The sequence below is a fragment of the Cajanus cajan genome, chromosome 8 (assembly GCF_000230855.2).
Source record: "Cajanus cajan strain Asha chromosome 8, NIPB_CcT2T_4, whole genome shotgun sequence".
NCBI lineage: Eukaryota > Viridiplantae > Streptophyta > Magnoliopsida > Fabales > Fabaceae > Cajanus > Cajanus cajan.
The window spans coordinates 9,878,744-9,897,090 of NC_138524.1; the positions used below are offsets into that span (position 1 = coordinate 9,878,744).

An 18,347-nucleotide genomic window follows, 5' to 3' on the forward strand; every position below is an offset into this window, starting at 1 on the left:
TATATGATTTCTTGTTTTACACTAAATTGTATTGAAAATCTTAACTTCTTTTCTTTTATAATTTTTACACTGGAGTTATGATTTATGAGTTACGAATGTGAATCTTCTACCTTGTTATATTTGAAATATTTGTCAACTATGAAAGATTTTATTTACCCAAAAAGAAGATAAGAAATATTTTATTGTTACATTTGTTGTATATTAATAACGGGGTAGAGGGTGTCACACCTTAGGACTTATAAGAAAATTTAACTAATTTTTATATTTATTAACAAAATTAGTAAATCGACAATATTTAATTTTGCTAATTTCAATTAAAAATTATATTTTTCTATATCACACTAGAACTTGTTATCAAGAATAAAGTAGTGTCATTGAAAATAAAATCTCAATTAAATGAAGAGTATTTTAGATATAATAGTATTAAATTTTGTAAAAATATTAAGATTTATTTATATCTATTTCAGTTCATAATTCGTGAGTTTTTTTTATATTTATATTTGAGTTCAGACGGAGTAATTGTTGTACTTTGTAAGTTTTTACCAACTTCGAAGCTCATTTGTTTTTTTATTTATTATATATATATATATATAATGGATTCATTCTTCATTATTTTTATAATCCTTCTCCACAAGCAGTGTCGACATCAGTATCCTCTCCCTTTTTCTTTGCAAACTCAATGAAAATCTTGATACACGCTTAGTTTCCTCTTAAACTTCCTTAATAGGTATTGGTGATTGGTGATTCTAACTATCAAGCATTGTATATGTTGCCTCTTCACATGTACATGGTTAAGACGTAAAAGCAATAACTTCATCAAATCCATCATCAATCTCTTACGCTTTTCCCTCCTCTCTCTGACATCAAAGTGCACATCATGCACATATCATCCTTTTCTTCATTGGCCTCTATCAATTTAATTGTCTTCCATTGCAATGAGACTGAAAATTAGTTATTGCAATGCCTTTTATTGTTTATATTTCCCCACTTTTATATTGCCGTGTGGGGTTGGTTACAAGTGCCCCTCCACAAATGTACATTAACATAAGCTCATGACTATCAAAAAGGAATTCCCAAAACAATATCATTTTAACAATGTTCATGTACTCAAATACAGAACATACCAAATACAAATAATAATGCCAAACAATGTTCATGTGTTTAATTTTCCCCCCTTGTTTGCATGTACTATTACGTTGCAAATGACTCATTAAAATTGGGAGAATTGGCTTGTCGATCGAGGTGGGTATCGGACCACCTCAGCATAGCAAGTTGCTAATAGTATGGACTGATATGGATCCAAATAACAAGACCTCTTCCAAAAGCAATTAAAAGGATTAATTTTTTTTTGGATATATTACAAATAGAAAAATATTTAAATCTACTTAATAAAAGTAACCTTCAACCCTTAAACTTGATGTTAATTCGGAATCCAAATTAAAATAGTTATATAAATTTCATTGATGAGAATTGAACTTTTTTAATGTTTCATGTAACATAAACAACTATATAAGTACATGTTAGATATATAATACTGTTAATTATTCTTATTATTACTAGAAAGGTTAAGATGTTAGATGATTGTGAATAGTTATTCAAAAAAGATGAGAAATTATATATATTTTTTTAACATCTATCTAAGAGATATAATGGTTTAATAAAAAATAGATACCAAAAATAATTATATATCATGTATCTCCTTTATAATATGTATAGATATAATTTAAATATAATTTAGTTCATTAAAAATAGGGGAGGATTCACTTATTCTACAATAAATCTTGATAGTCTTCCTCTATTCAATAATATACAATTTGTATTAAATCTCAACAAGTCAACTATTAAATTAAAATTTCTTAATAAATAAATTAAGTTTATAATTTTTTAATTTAAAATTATTTGATACTTCATTATGTTAAATAAAATTGAAGTATATTCATAAAAATATTATATGTCAATTGAAATATATATAACAAAGTTTCATATAATTTTTAAATTTTGTAAAGATACACTTAATCTATTCATTAACAAACTTTTAATTTAACAATTAGATCATTAAAATTTAACACACACATCATTATTTTTTATAGTTTATATTATATTAATTCAATACTTTTATTTTAAATATAAATTTATTATTATTAGCATATATGATTATATAGATTAAATATTAAGAATTTATAAATAATATTTTATTTTAATGTTTAATATTATAATATTATAATATTATAATATTTAATATTAATTTTATATAAATAATTATTATTATTTTATTAATATTAATTTAATTACAGTTTAATTATGATTAAGCCATTGAACTTTAAAGTACATTTACATTTAAATTGATTCAATAATTAGTTGAAATTTAAAAATATTTCTACTGATTATAAATGGTTGTAGTTTATAGTTAGATACGATGTAAAATTATTTTATATATGAACGCCTCACTTAAAACATTCTTTGTTAACTTGGGGACACTCGCTACCAAAAATCTATAATTTCGTTGACACAACTTTTCACTTTTCAAGAATGGTAGAGCAATAATATCCCCAGCTGGATACGATCATACGAGCACAGACAACAATAACTAATGACAGAATTGTAGATACAGATGAAGGGATGGATAATTAATTAATTAATTAATTAATTAAAATGAGAAAAAAAAAATTAATATTTTGTGCCTTCGTGGTTATTGTTAAGTGTATTTGGTCCGATACTAGCTAGCTGAAAAATAAAAGAAAATTAATATTAGAGTCCCATTTACTGATCAGAAGCTGAACATGAAGTTATTTTCCCATTAAATTGAAGTGTTCCCACTTGACAATGTACAGTCTTCAATTTATTATTTAGATAGAATATGCGTGTCTGCCTTTTCTCTATAAGATTACAGAGAGTAATTAATGGGTTTGCAACTTGTGTGGTTTATTTTTCTAATTAAAAACTTTCTGATTTTTTTATTCATAACTCTTTTCTTTGTATATACTTTTAATTATTGATCACTACCATAAAAATGACATATCCATATGAATGTTTTAATTTAATAGATATGACTGTGCATGAAATTGAATACTAATTTTATTGATAAATATTCAGTATAGATAAAATTTAAATATTTATATTTATAATTATTTTTGTTGTTGGTAAAATCTAAAAAAAAATAAAATTATACAACTTATACAATAGATAGATAAATCGTCTATGAAACAATATAAAATAAATATTTATTTACAAATATTTAACTTTTAGTAAATTTTTATTTATTATTACACGTCAATTTTTTTAGTTTCTTTTTGATCCATTAATGTTAAGTTTGTTTGTTAACATATGTATGAGATAAATTGTGTTGACGTGTCTCAATTGGATTTGTCGACTAAAATCGAATTTTGGGAAACTTGGCTTAAAAGTTTTTGGGTGAATCACGGTGTGAGTTCTTTTGATGACCGATATCTCTCGGGTAAGTTGAGATAATATAGACTTAATCACCTATATATTATTATAGTAAAAAAAAATTATATTAATAACTAATTAAATTTTTTAATTGTGTTATATTATTATTAAAAATAAATATGTTTATAATAACATAATATAATTAAAAAAATTAATTGATTAATAGTGTAAAGAAATTTACATGAATAATATATAAATGATTAACTCAATATATAAAGTAAAAAAATGGATGAGTATTATAAAAGAAATTTTAATGATTTTGCTGGACTAACAATGTATAATAAATACTTCCGTGAGTGACTTTAGTTGTATTTATTAAAGTATGTAGCCTACATATATGGGTCTAACACCATTCTCTAGAAATTACTTGAAAAATATTATTTTTTTAATGAATTTTCTTACAAAAAAAATATTTGCAGGCAAACTTATTTATGAAAAATAATTTACAAAAATTTCTTATACAAATATTTTTATGAAAAATAATGCACAATTTTTTTTTTTTGCAAATTTTTCTATAATTTTAATGATTATAGAAAAAAAATTTCATGGTAAAAATTTGCATGTTGTAAGAATTTTATCTTATTTTTTGTTGATTTTCTTATAAAAATAAATTCGCAAGTAATGTTTACTAAATAGTAAAAAACTTTCACAGCTAACTTTTCTTGCAGATTTTCCTGCTAATTTTAATTCGTAGGAAAAATAATATATATATATATATATATATATATATATATAAATTTATAAGTTTAAGAATTAAAATATTTACCTCAAATCTCACATCGATTAGAAATAAAATAATTAAAGAGTATATAAGTTGAGACAACACTCACCTTACAAGTTGATTTTGTATGGTTTAGTCTTAGACCTATAATTTACATGCTTCAGATGAATTTATTTGAAAATTGAAGAATTATTAATAGAAATTGTACAAAAATTACCTTCGATTAGTAATTTCTTTGATTTTTTTTCTTGCAAATTTCCTGCAAATTTTTTTTGTATGAAACTTTCTTGCAAATTTTTTTCGCAGAAAACTTTCATACAAATTTTTTTCGTAGAAAACTTTCCTACAAATTTTTTCACAATAAAATTTCTTGCGAATTTTAAAATTCGCAGAAATATATTATCCACGAAAGTATTACCTAGAGATAAAATTTCACAGAAAAATTTGTAGGAATAACATTTCCTACGAATTTTTATGAAAAATTCGCATGAAAGATTGCATGTAATAAGAAAAATTATAGTAGTGTAAAATTAGTAAAAAAAAGAAGAAGAAATTGTTCAGAAATTAAAAACATATATAATCTTTTTCAATTAATTTTTACATGATATGTAATTAAATATTAGTAATTTTTAATAAATTATAAAATTTAACTAGATGTCGGATAAAGATTGAAAGGGATCAAGGGCATATATATTGATCGTGAAGTACCTCATATTTTTTCATGATTTGAAGCATTTTCTTCTAAAACTGGTGTGTGATTCGCAAGTCATAGTTATAAAGTTCCAACGTAGAGAGTAGGTGGGAAAGCTACATGCATGCATAATGAAGGAGTCAAGTAGGGGCCATTACATCTAATGTCATACAATCAATTACTACGAGTTTAGGGCATTTAGGTGAGTAGTCGCTTTAAACCGATGGTGGGGTGGCCACATATAACAAACAAAACCCAATATCCTATTAATATTCTTTTACCCTTTCAATCAAGTGACATTGAACACGCTAATTAATGTGCTTCTCTCTTGCATGTTTATATATGCAAGATTTTGCTCAAATGAGCAAGAATTGGAAATGGTTACACACATATGGTATGATGGGAATAATAATAATAATACTAATAATAATAATTAATAAAAGTCTGGATGTGCATGCAGCAGCAACCCCCGATTGATTATAGTTTCTGCAAAGATAAAATCCTAGTCTCTGAGCCATGTGCATGATCTTAAAGGAGCAGGTGAACGAAGAGCCTTTAACAAGCTGGATATGACAATGATATGGATGTCAGTTTTGACTTAAGAGATGGTAGAGTAGGCACACAAGAGTTTGAGTTATTTTCTTTATTAATTTCGATATCTTGTTCGGTAAGAACAGGTGAGATAACTATAATAGTGTATATAAATTGAAAATAATATTTATATAATTATCTTATAAATTAATTTTGTAAAGTTCAGTTAACTTCAATTTTATATTTTTAAGAGATGTGAAGATTGAGTATTGGTGAAAGAGTGAAAGGTAAAGTGATGAACAAGGGAATTGACACATAGGGCTACAAAACAACCCCAGAACCTAGTTACGCAAGTCAATTTCTTCATCTGAAGAACATAACTTTCATTTCAGCGTATATGAACTTTGACAAAAGTCTTGTTTTGTTATTTCTTGTTGTTATGGATGAAAAGTACGTTTGTCGTTTCATTGTTTAAGAAAAGTCAAAAAGATTTATAGACCATATGTTTGTATCTTGTACCGGACAAAGACAATTTTTATTACAAGTATTTAACGTGCATATTTAAGTAAAAACATTGATCAATATAGTTTATCCATGCATATACCGTATATAGGATTGATTTTAAGGAACTAATTAAAAGTGAAATGTTTTCAATAAAAAGTACCACTTATCATATTTTTAACCAATAAAACATATACATCATATATTAGTTGTATTGTTTAAAGTATTAAAGTCGGTCTAATGATAAATGTTGAAATAATATGTATGAAAAAAGTCTTATATTCGAATTTGTTGTTATCTTTATAATGTTTCTAACTCAAAAGAAATATCATATATTGTTCTTAATGAATAGCGATGCAATACACCTGCCAACCCTTATTAATTAATTAAACAGTCAACGTATACGAAGCTCCAACTACTTTTGAATTTGGCTTTTCACTCTCTCAACAAGTTTTTGGTGATGGCTCAATTCATTGTACTTAATTAAGTAAGTGATTTAAATTTAAAAGTGAAAGAGACAGAACAAGAATCGAAATGACGAAAAACTGAGTTGACCTATTGAATTTGAGCCAACCCAAAGATTAGTCTCACAGCAGCCTCACCGACATCATCCTTCCCTCATAAATGAGATCTCACAACCCATCTCTTTAACTTCACCTCTACATTTATGATTTCTCGGGAATATATATATATATATATATATATATATATATATATATATATATATATATATATATATATATATATATATATATATATATATATATTATGTATCGTAACTCTTAATAACTTTATATTAAATATAATTTTTGTAAAGATTGAAAATTCTTTACTTTTAAATTATATATATAAAATTTTATATTAATTTAAAATGATTTGATACTTCATTTTTGTAAAATAAAATTAACGTAATATATTTATTTTAAAATATATTAAGATATGAATATTTTGATTATCTTCAAGTTGTTGTTCAATTTTAATAAAATTTGATATACACATATAAATTGATATGAGTTTTCAATCTATCGGTTAAATTTACAAAAAATTCACAATTAATATAAAGTTATTAAGTATAATACTTAGTAGAAATTACACCGATATTATTATAACATTCTTTATATATATATATATATATATATATATATATATATATATATATATTGTTCAAGTTAAAAAAATAAATAAATAAAAACTCATATCAAATCAAAAAGCATCTCTATATCACAAGGACCTTTAGGTATTTAAATTCGTCGAAAAACATATAAAAGTATCAATTTTTAGTTATCTAAGAGTTAGATACATTTCGACGACTTCGAAACCTAAAGGTATATTTGATATAGTTCCTATTGAAAGTAAGATCTAATCTACTATAAATTACTAAAAGAAAAAGATAATTTGTTTTAACAAACAATTCAACTTAATGATAAAAAGTCTAATAAGATAAATGCATGATACGTTTACGGTAAGTGATACACTTATCAATTAATTTAGACTCTTGAATTAGAGTTAATTAGAATCAAATCTCTGATCACTTGTGTAAATGGTGACATACCTTCCAAGGACGAAATAAGAATAAAAATGTCAGGAGGCAATTTTTTTTTTACATTATATAAGAAAAAAGGTAAAATATGTGTAGTTCCTTCAAAATTTTAAAATTTGGCTTTAGTCTCATAATTTTTTAAGTATTATTTTAGTCTCTCTAATATGAAAATACACAATTTTTTATTCATAAAATGGTTTCAATAATGCTTAAAAACAGTTAAAAAGTATTACTTAAATTATTTTGAAGACCAAAATTAATACATCTTAAAATTAGACGATTAAAATAAGACAATTTTTAAGGAATAAAACCAATCTTCTAATTTTTAAAAAGACCAAAAACATATTTTATCTCAAGTAAAATTAAGAATAACTAGTTTTTATTGTTAATAATTTTTACAATTTAATATATTGAAAAATAAAATATCTCATAAAAGTAAATAAATATAGCTATTTTTAAAAAAAAAATTCAAAACAATAACACATTCTTAGGACTCAAAAGCCAAATTAAGAAGGAAGTAAGCAGACATGAATCATAATTTTTTTATTTCTTTCTTCTTAAAGTATATGAATTAAGAGTTCCTTGAGTAGTCATCTTTCAAAAATTCAATTGAAGATAAAATAATATTTTCTAGTTTAAAAATAACAACTTGAAACTAAAATAATTTCTAAGAATAACAAATTGAATGTAATATAGGACACCATTTTAATATTCAATAATTAGAGGGGGGGAGCCCTAGGCAATGACTAGTTGTGCCAATTGAGTTAGTATTGGACCACATTTTTACACTAAAACTAAAAACAAAATGAGTGGATGCAGGGCTGTGTGGCTAGCAAAGCCATTAACACAAGGGCCTCAGCCCCCAAATTTTAAAATCTTCAATATCCTTAATCATGTAAAAAAATTTAAAATTTTATTATCTTATAAATTAATGTTGACTAGATTTAAGGGATAAATAATGTTGAGAAAATATATTTCAGTATCCTTAAATTTTTTCTCCTATTAATATTTTGGTCTTTGAAATCAAATTTTTTATTCATAAAAAATTAAAACTACATAAAATTTATTTAAAGACAAAACTAAAATTGACAAAAGTTAAAAACTAAAACCTTTTTAAGGAAAAAAAATAATTTTCAATTGTAGAGGATAAAAACATAAATAGCAAGCAAAATCAAAATTCTATTTTATACATATACTACCCACATATTTAAACTAATTTTATATTATAATAAATATCCACGTATATAAAATTTGTAAATAATAGCTAAATGGATACTCATGTTTTATGGATAGGATAACACGGGACTAACAAGTACCCCCAATTTTACCACCCTATTGTGACTCCTATTAACAATGTTTCAGATTACGAAAAATGCATAAAACCATTCTTATTAAAGAATATCTTTAAAAATGCTTACATTAATTTAAAATAATTATTCTAATTTATATATGTATATATAATATTTACTATTTTATTTGTCTTTTTTCTCAATCTCTTTAAATTTGTCGTAAAAATTAGGCAATGGGGACAGCAATTGGGTCTCAGCTAACAGGTTCATTAAACCGTCCCAACCGGCTAATATGAATAGCAACAGCCACAGCTACATAATGTTGAGGTTTTTTGTGTGAACATGTAAATGTTCACTCAAAGTGGATCAATGCACAACATTATTTGGTTGGTCATTGGTAGGGGTCGACTATGGACTTTCTTGATTGTAGACCAAAACAAAATGACCATTTTTGACTAACCAAAAAAGGATACATTCTGAAACATCCAGATTAGGAAGTATATATGGACAAAATTTTGAAGAAATAGAAAATGTGGGCAAGAAAAATAAATTAGGAATTTAAACTGAGTTTCCAACTTGTCACCCAGATCTTATTAAATATTATTTTGAACTCAAATATGAAAATTTTTAAAATAGGTTTAATTATGTTTTTATTCCTTTAAATTTGAGGTATGTATTTTTTTTTCCTAAAATTTAAAATTTGTTTTTAATCCTTAAAATATTAAAAAAAATTATTATTTTAGTTCCCCAAATTTAAAATCTATCTTTTTAATTTATATATATATATATATATATATATAATATAGTATTTCAGTCTTCTGCTTAAATTTCATTAATTAATGTCTCAATTTTTTTTACTAGAATCATTGTCAATGAAAATATTACATCAAACTAACTTATACTATAAAAATGTCTTAATTTGTCACTATTAATTATAATATTAGTAGTGACATTATTAGTGAAGACATTATATTATATCAACTAATACTATAGAATTATTTTAATCTGATATTATCAATTATATTATCAATGATCACGAGAGACAAAAATAATATTTTTAAAATTACATAGACTAAAATAATAATTTTATATTTTGAAACCTAAAAACATATGTTTTAAGTTTGAGATGTCAAAAAATTATATATAAAAACTAAAACAATATCTTTTTTTTAAAATTACAGGGATTAGAACTTACTCTCCATATATATATATAAAGAGTGAGAGTTAATCACCTATACACTGTCAGTGTAAAGTTTTTTTACACTGATAACCAATTATATTTCTTAATTGTGTCATGTCACTATTAAAAGTAAAAAAAATTTATACTGACAGTATATAGGTGATTAACTCAAATATATATATATATATATATATATATATATATATATATATATATATATATATATATATATATATATATATATATATGCTAAACCTTCAAAAGAAGTACAAAACCAGGCTTTGACAAAGTTTAACCTTCCATAAACAACACAATAAGCAGTAAAATCAGCATCACATGTAATGCAACAGAACATTTTTATGCCATGATACAGAGGATATAAGTGTAGGCAATAGAAATTGATATTGCTGCCATTGAATAAGACAGTATTGGTGTATATTGCGATAAATAAAGATTCAGTTAAGCTCATGGAGAATTAGCTATATGAAATCCCCAATGGTATCTATTGAACCCTTTCTTTATTGCAGAAAAGAAAGTGATATAAATAAGGCAGATGAGAAACACACCTCCACTCTCGTATAGATACACCCCCTTTTTAAAAAAATATATATAAAATGTCTAAATTACCCTTAAAGAAACTCCTAAATTTACACTCTCTTTCCCGCACCCTCCTTCCCCGCACCCCCACACCCCACACACCACACCCCCCTTCTTCCTTCTTGAACTACTTTGTGTTTTAGCTGATGCATTATATTTAAATGGACAAAAGACGATTGAGGAAGCACGCACCGAAGTGGGCTTAAATTCTTTTCTCTCGAACATGCAGGTTCCTAGCAGCAGTAATGGAGGCCGTATTGGAAGTGATCTTTCATTATCAATGTCGGATGAACAACAATGGCAAGCCGGGCCTCCACATTTGTTAGCAACTGCTGCAGCATCATCAGGATTCCCACCGCAAATTAGACCCTCCCAAGGTTGGCTGCAGAAAAATGGGTTCCACTCTCTCATGAGACCCTCATGATCCTTAATTGCCATTTACATTAAAAAATAATCTCCCCCTAGTTTCTCTTGTGAGCATCAATGTGTGCAGGCTCCCCCTCCTTTAGGAAGTCCATTCATAATGTACAGGTGACAATGACTCTGGACACGACATACATCCGAGGATCGATGGCGGCGATCCTTTCGGTCCTCCAACACTCGTCATGCCCGCAAAACATATTCTTCCACTTCGTGTGAGCGGAAAGAAGCATTAGGAAGAAGGAAGAAGGGGGTGTGGGGTGTGGGGTGTGGGGTGCGGGGGTGCGGGAGAGGAGGTGTAAATTTAGGAGTTTTATTTTTTTTTAAGGGTAATTTAGACATTTTATATATATTTTTTTAAAAAGGGGGTGTTTCTATACGAGAGTGGAGGTGTGTTTATCATCTGCCTATAAATAAATGTAATTCTTTAGGTGTAAACCCAATAATGATACAGGCCAAGAAGCACTAAACATTAAGTAGATAGTACGTTGAGACCAATAGGACTCCTAACCCTTTGTATGCCATTGTTCCATATCAAGGCACCGAACACAAAGTTCCCATTGCTACTCTTAAAAGGGAAGAAATCAACCCTGAAAGTTATCTTCTCCCCATTTTTCCAGAACTTCAATTCTCTTGGAGTAACTGTAACATTCACGCCAGAAGGATTTTCAACACTCGCAAAATATACTGTTGGTTCCTCTCCATAATAAGTAACTGTTCGATAAACAGATAAACTTTCATTCAAGTTGGACACACCAATTGAAGAATAATTGAAGTTGTAGGAAGCTGTAAGAGGTATATGACATTGAGTAAGACCCCCAGTGAGGTTCTTAAGTTGTGCCGGGCTTGCCCCATTGCTGCACAGAAAATTCAGAACATCTTGGAGATTAAAATCATATACTAATCCAGGATTGAGTGATGAAACTGGGTTAACATGTCCCGATCCATAGTCAAATGGTGTGGTTTGAGTTCCATTTGGATCTCTTCCTATGGAGTGGTGTGTCTTATCTATAACTGTTGCTGTAACATCAGAACAAAGGCATTAATTTAGGATCACAATTGCAAACATCTATTCTCAGGTTTTTTGTTTTTGTCAAGGCTTTTGTAGCATGAACAACTTAGTGTGTTTGGATTATAGTTAGAAAGTTGAGTTAAACTCAACTTTTCAAACCAACTTTAAAAGAAAAATAACACTTTTCTTACTTTTGATTCAATTGAGGTTTACTTGTAATTCATACTCAATGGAATGAAAAAAATAAATAAATAAATGCCAAACATATAGGTGCTACATTCGATATCAATTAACTGAGGTTACAAGATTCAAATGTATAATCAAACAAATACATACCTGTTGTCATTATTGCAGACTTTATGGCTGCAGGACCCCAGAGTGGGTAGTGAGATTTTATAATTGCTGCAACTGCAGTTATGTGTGGGCAAGACATTGATGTTCCTGAAATGATGTTATAGTTGACAGATTGTTGTTCAACCGTGGCTATAGTTGCAACTGGAGACCATGCTGCCAAAATATTCACTCCACGTGCTGTGATGTCTGGCTGCATAGTTGGATGAGAGCATACTATTTAGAAAATATAAGTATAGGGTCAACCTTTCTACACTATATCCTTTTGTGTCAAAATAGGAAGGATCTTTGGTGCATGCAGTCTAAACAAATAGGGACAATTTGAGTAAATTTCTCCAGAAACACTTCCAAAAGGAAAAAAAATGAGAAAAAAATGAAATAAATTTCTTCAAAAACTGAAATTAGTTTATGTATAAACTAATTTGTATAATTTTTATCTTATTAGTTTTTCCAAAGTCTTATTTTTGCCTTATATATAAGCTAATTTTAACTTATGAAGAAATTTATTCCAAATTTCTTCTTCTAGAAGTACTTTTGGAAAAGTTTATTTAAACAGACTCATAGTCTACTAAGTAAACTTGCCTTAATAATGTCTGGTGTTATTATATTTGGCCCCATGGAAGAAAAAGCTGCCATTGCTGGTGCAGGTTCGGTACCAATTACAGTTATTGTTGGGTTGATTCTAGCAGTGGGATTCCTGACATAATAAAGCATTAGCAGACAATGTTTCATGGATCAATCTTTTGACAACGAGTGTGACTAACTTGATATTAAAAATTGAGTTAATCACCTATACATTGTCAGTATAAAGTTTTTTTATACTGGCAACTAATTATATCTTTTAATTGTGTCATGTCATTGTTAAAAATAAATGTGTTTACAGTGACATAGCATAATTAAAAGATATAATTAGTTGCCAGTATAAGAAAACTTTACACTGGCAGTGCATAGGTGATTAACTCCTAAAGATTTTCTCTCTTTTTCAATATACTTTTAGAACTCACTTCTCTGAATTTATATATACTTGAAACTCTTCAAAGGAATCCTGACCAATGAGAGTGGTTGGGATGACAAATTGAAAACCAAAAGCTCTGGCATTATGATCAATAAGTATCATTATTCATTCCAACTCCCCCACCTTGGCTTATTGTTAAGGCCTTCTCTCGTCTGTCATCACTGGTGAAATTCTCAATTGTACAGATCACAATTTTACCCTTTATTAAGGTTGGATCTAGAGTGTTGTTCTTGCAGAAGCTGTTAACAAACAAATCAAAGAATTAGGACTGAAATTTTGAATCATGTCACTCCAGGTGTCTTGGAATTAAAATCATCACCCTATACATTTATGCAGAATATGACACGCTAATTTTTTTAGATTGGGAGTCAAACAGGACATGTGATTTTAAAAATCCACAATTTATAACAACATTGTCTCATTTTCCCACTAGAGTACTAACTTGAAAGAGTAGACACCAAGAAGCAAAAAGTTAAGTAGAATCTGAAACTTCTATCTTGTGCTTAGCCACATAATGCAGAAGATACCTTGCATTTGTTGCTGAAACTCCAGCGGCTGCAGCAGCATTTCCATATATCAAACCATAAGATTGCTCCATTTTTATTGGATTCAAAGAAGAACCCTGAAGACACAAACCTTTCTTGATTTACTAACTGATACTGACATGCATTAAATGTATATATATTGGTGTTAACATTTAGAAATGGTTCGTGTTGTTGACTTCACCTTTAAAACCTTTGAGTTACCAAGGTAGATATTTGAACTGAAATCCCTGTCTATTGTGCTAGCAGCAACAGTGAGAATCCAAGGAGCAACATTGCATGCAGTACGTGGAAAAATCGAGTTTCCAGCTGCAGCAGAAACAAGAACTCCCTTTTGAAATGCATGGAATGCTCCAATACTGATTGCATCCTCAAAGTAAATTGGCTGAGGAAGATCAGGGCCAAGGGAAAGAGATAGTATATCAACCCCATCATGGATGGCATCATCCATAGCAGAAAGAATATCAGCATCACTGCAGAACCCGAACCAACAGACCTTGTAGATGGCAAGTCTGGCACCCGGTGCACCACCTCTAGCAGTTCCTTTGGCAATGCCAAATAAGCTGACATTAGCAACAATGGACCCTGCTATTGTGGAAGCCGTGTGTGTTCCATGTCCGCCACTATGTCGAGCTGACCGGAAAAAAATCCTGTTAGCAAAGCCCTCTAGAGGACCATTTTCTGCTTCAAACCCTTTTGAGTAGTACCGAGTACCAATAATTTTCCTGAAAAATCCAAATGGCAGGGAAGATGACTTAGCAAATGTTATTGAATCACTAACACATTCCCTCATGCTAGAGTCCTTTTAACTTTGAAAAGTGGATAATACACAGGTCCATCTACCTTGTGCTGAACTTCCGTTTTTTATTATAGGAATGAGGGTGGCAAAGATGGAACTCTAGACCACTTGATCATAGAGGTTCCAATACCATACCACACCATAGATCAACTATCTCAAAAGTTTAAACTATTAGGTGAAAACACAAATTACTGTATATTATAATTCAAGTGCATTATTTATTTATTTCAATATAAAGGCCTTGTACACCAATCTTAAACACCGGTCTATGATGGATTTTGATAGAAACAAAATAATATTAAGGATGGATTATTATTGATGAAGGAAAGATGGTGAGCCTGAGCCCTTGCAAGAACACACCAGAACCAAGGCTCCTTAATTAAAATTATTTCTCCGTATAAAACAACCAACAAAAGGGCTGCCTCTCGCACATATACTCCTCCCCCTATTAGCATGTTATATGGCATAACAAATTGGCCAGCTCAGCCGCATGCCCGCATGTAACCAACTCTCCCCTCATAGTACTTTTCTATTGTTACGTGTGTATACTCTCCATATTTTGGTCGTACCATGAATGTACAACACATGCTGATTCAAGTCTTACACAACTTCATTATTACATTAAAGTCTTACATCATTCAAATAAAAGGATGAACATGGATTTATATATACATAATTTTTCTTTATAGGTTGAGAGGTTTTTTGAATGATATCAAAAAGCAAAATCGCGAGGACTTAGATCCAAAACAGACAATATTTTATTATTATGGAAACGTATATGTGGTAAAAAACCCCTGGGTGTACAACAAGAGTCAATTCTTAATCTGTGTATAAAAACCTTAAACATCAATCAATATGGAATGGAGAGTACTTGTTTGGAACAATAACCTTATTCAATGGCCCAATAGTCAACACACATATGACATGTATCCTTCTTAACCAATGTGCTTGGTACTCAAAGTGCCCATCTATGTCTAATAAGCAATAACCCACTGTTGCAATCTAATATCTATAGGGCCTCACTGATGGGCGCAACTCCTGGTTGCAACACAATTTTATACTTAGTTGCTATTTTTTAGGGCATCCCTTGTTTGAGTGCAGCAATCACGTGAGGCGAAATAAATTTGAGAAGGAAGGAGAGGAAGAGGGAAAGAGATGTAATAGAAGGAAAGGAAGAGTTTTAGCTTTGAAAAAGGATGCGTGTGTACTTTCCATATTTTGTGCTTTTCATGAAGAGCACTGTACCAGGTTTTAAATTCCAAAATGAGTTCTTACTTGGTGCAATTGGTTAGTGTAAAATTATCACCAGTAACACACTCTCCCTTGAATTTTTTGGGCACAGTACCTAATCCATGATCAGTGAAGCTTTCTGATTCCGGCCATAAACAGTGTTAGGTCAATCTATGTAATCCAAAATGAAAGAAAAAAGACAAATATTTACCAGAGTCTATGACACCAACAATGACATCGGATGCAGTGTCCTGTGCTGTATGGTTGCTCGTGTAGCAGTCTCTAATCCAAGAAAATCCCAAGAATGTGTTGTGTAGAGTTTATTCATTTTGCTCTCAAAAACGGACACTACTGTGTTATATTCTGAAACACAATCCAAAACATCATTTGGAGCCAAAGCCAACCCATTTAAATCTGAGAAGCCATTCTCAAATTTCTTTAACCGGGGTTCCCAAGATATAAACCGAAAATTGCTGAATTATGCCTTGTTTATTTACTGTGTTCAAAAGCAGATTCTTATTTTCTAAAATTTGTTCTTCCCTTGCACATTTGGAAGTGTTTGTTCCCGGAACACATTTCTGTTATTCAAAATGTTTCCTGTCCAAATATTTTATAGTGGAAAGATAATGACAGAAAAATATAATAATGGAATACAATACCTGCAAGTTGATTAGCTTGTTCTGGTGTAATCATGGCCGAGAAGCCTTGAAAGCTTTTACTGTAATGGTGGAGCGTTGCTTCCTTTGCTTCACTGAGGCTGAAAAGTGTAATGAATTTACACGGGAAGACCATGTTAACCGAGATTATTCCATTCTGAATAAACCAAGCTTAAAAGAACCCGGTAGTTATGACTAATTCCATGAATTTTATCTCAAATTGAGTGACATGCCTTCCGGTAACTGAAGCCAGTATCTCATGGTTTGCTCTGATTACAGATTCTGAATTGGGGTGTGTATGATCTCCCATGTAAATTGTAAACTATATAGTGCTACATCAATGAAAATCACATATTAGAGTTTTGTTCTAAGTAGTTAAGAGCTGCTAGTAATGTTGTTCATAAGTTGTAGATGCATGCAGCTCACGTAGATAGCATGCATCAAGTTCAATTGATTGTGCTCCTTACCTTTGGGGTGGATCCATTCACCGAAGTATACCCAATGAACATAAGGGTGAAACAAATTAAAATTTTGGTAAACCCCATGATATTCCCAAAGGGTCCAGAATAGAAAGCTAGATGTGGAAATGGTGACCTTTTTTATGGTAGGTGATTAGGCCATTTTATAGCCAAAACGGACCAACTAATTATTGGGAATATGCCTAAATATTTTTAGGAAATTAAGTTAGTTTTTTATAAGAATATTTTATTTATATTTTAAATATTTAGATTTAATCTGTTCTGATTATTTTAAGATTTATTTCTTTATTTTAGAATAGAATAATATCAATATTGATTTTGTATAACAAATTTTTTCTATAAATAGAGACTCATGAATAAAATTGTATCATGTTCCTCTGATAAAAATAACTCTTATAAAATATTCCCTCAGAAAAATATCATAAAATAACCACATGAGTGGTATTAGAGCCGCAGGTTGGATTCGGTAACAACCAATAACCCCATAACCCCTCATAACTCATAACATATAATGTGCTTTATAAAGACAGATTTCACTACATTAAAGATTAGGTCCCTTGTTTGAGGGAAGGATTGTTGGGATACAAACAAGTCTCACATCGATAAAATAACACAACAAATAACAAATTATATAATTCAAACATACTTCAATGATTGAGAGGCCTTTTGGGTGATGACCAAAAGAAAAACCGTGAGGGCTAAGGCCCAAAGCGATATCTCATCATTGTGGAGTATGTTTGTGTAATAACCTTATAAAAATAACATATAAAATATCCCCTCAGACAAATACCATAAAATAACCCCATCATTGGTATCTAGAGCTAAGGTTACGATCTTGGAGATAGAAGCAGAAACAAACTTTTCACAAATTTCCCCACCTATTTTTGATGGAGAAAGTTATGATCTTTGGGCGGTGAGAATGGAGGCATACCTAGAAGGTTTAGATCTCTAGGAAGCCGTAGAAGAAGATTATGATGTTTTTGCGTTGCTAGACAATCCTACCGTAGCCTAAATGAAAATTCACAAGGAAAAGAAAATCAAGAAGGCAAAGGCAAAAAGTTGTCTCTTTGCCTGTGTTTCACAAAATGTTTTCACCAGGATTATGACTCTCAAATTGGCAAAAGCAATTTAGAATTATCTAAAGGAAGAATATGCTGGAGATGAAAGGATTTGAAGCATGCAAGTATTAAATTTAATGAGAGAATTTAAAATACAAAGAATGAAGGAGACTGAGACAATCAAACAATACTCAGACAAATTGCTTAGCAATGCTAATAAGGTACGATTACTAGGAACGCAATTTTTTGATTCTAGAATTGTTGAAAAAATTCCAGTAACTATACCCG

The 18,347-nt window shown here is 29.3% G+C and overlaps 1 pseudogene; it reads right to left on the reverse strand.

The window, feature by feature from the left end:
* Nucleotides 1-11,244: 11,244 nt before the first annotated feature.
* Nucleotides 11,245-18,136, reverse strand: LOC109798964 (subtilisin-like serine-protease S; annotated as a pseudogene).
* Nucleotides 18,137-18,347: the final 211 nt, after the last annotated feature.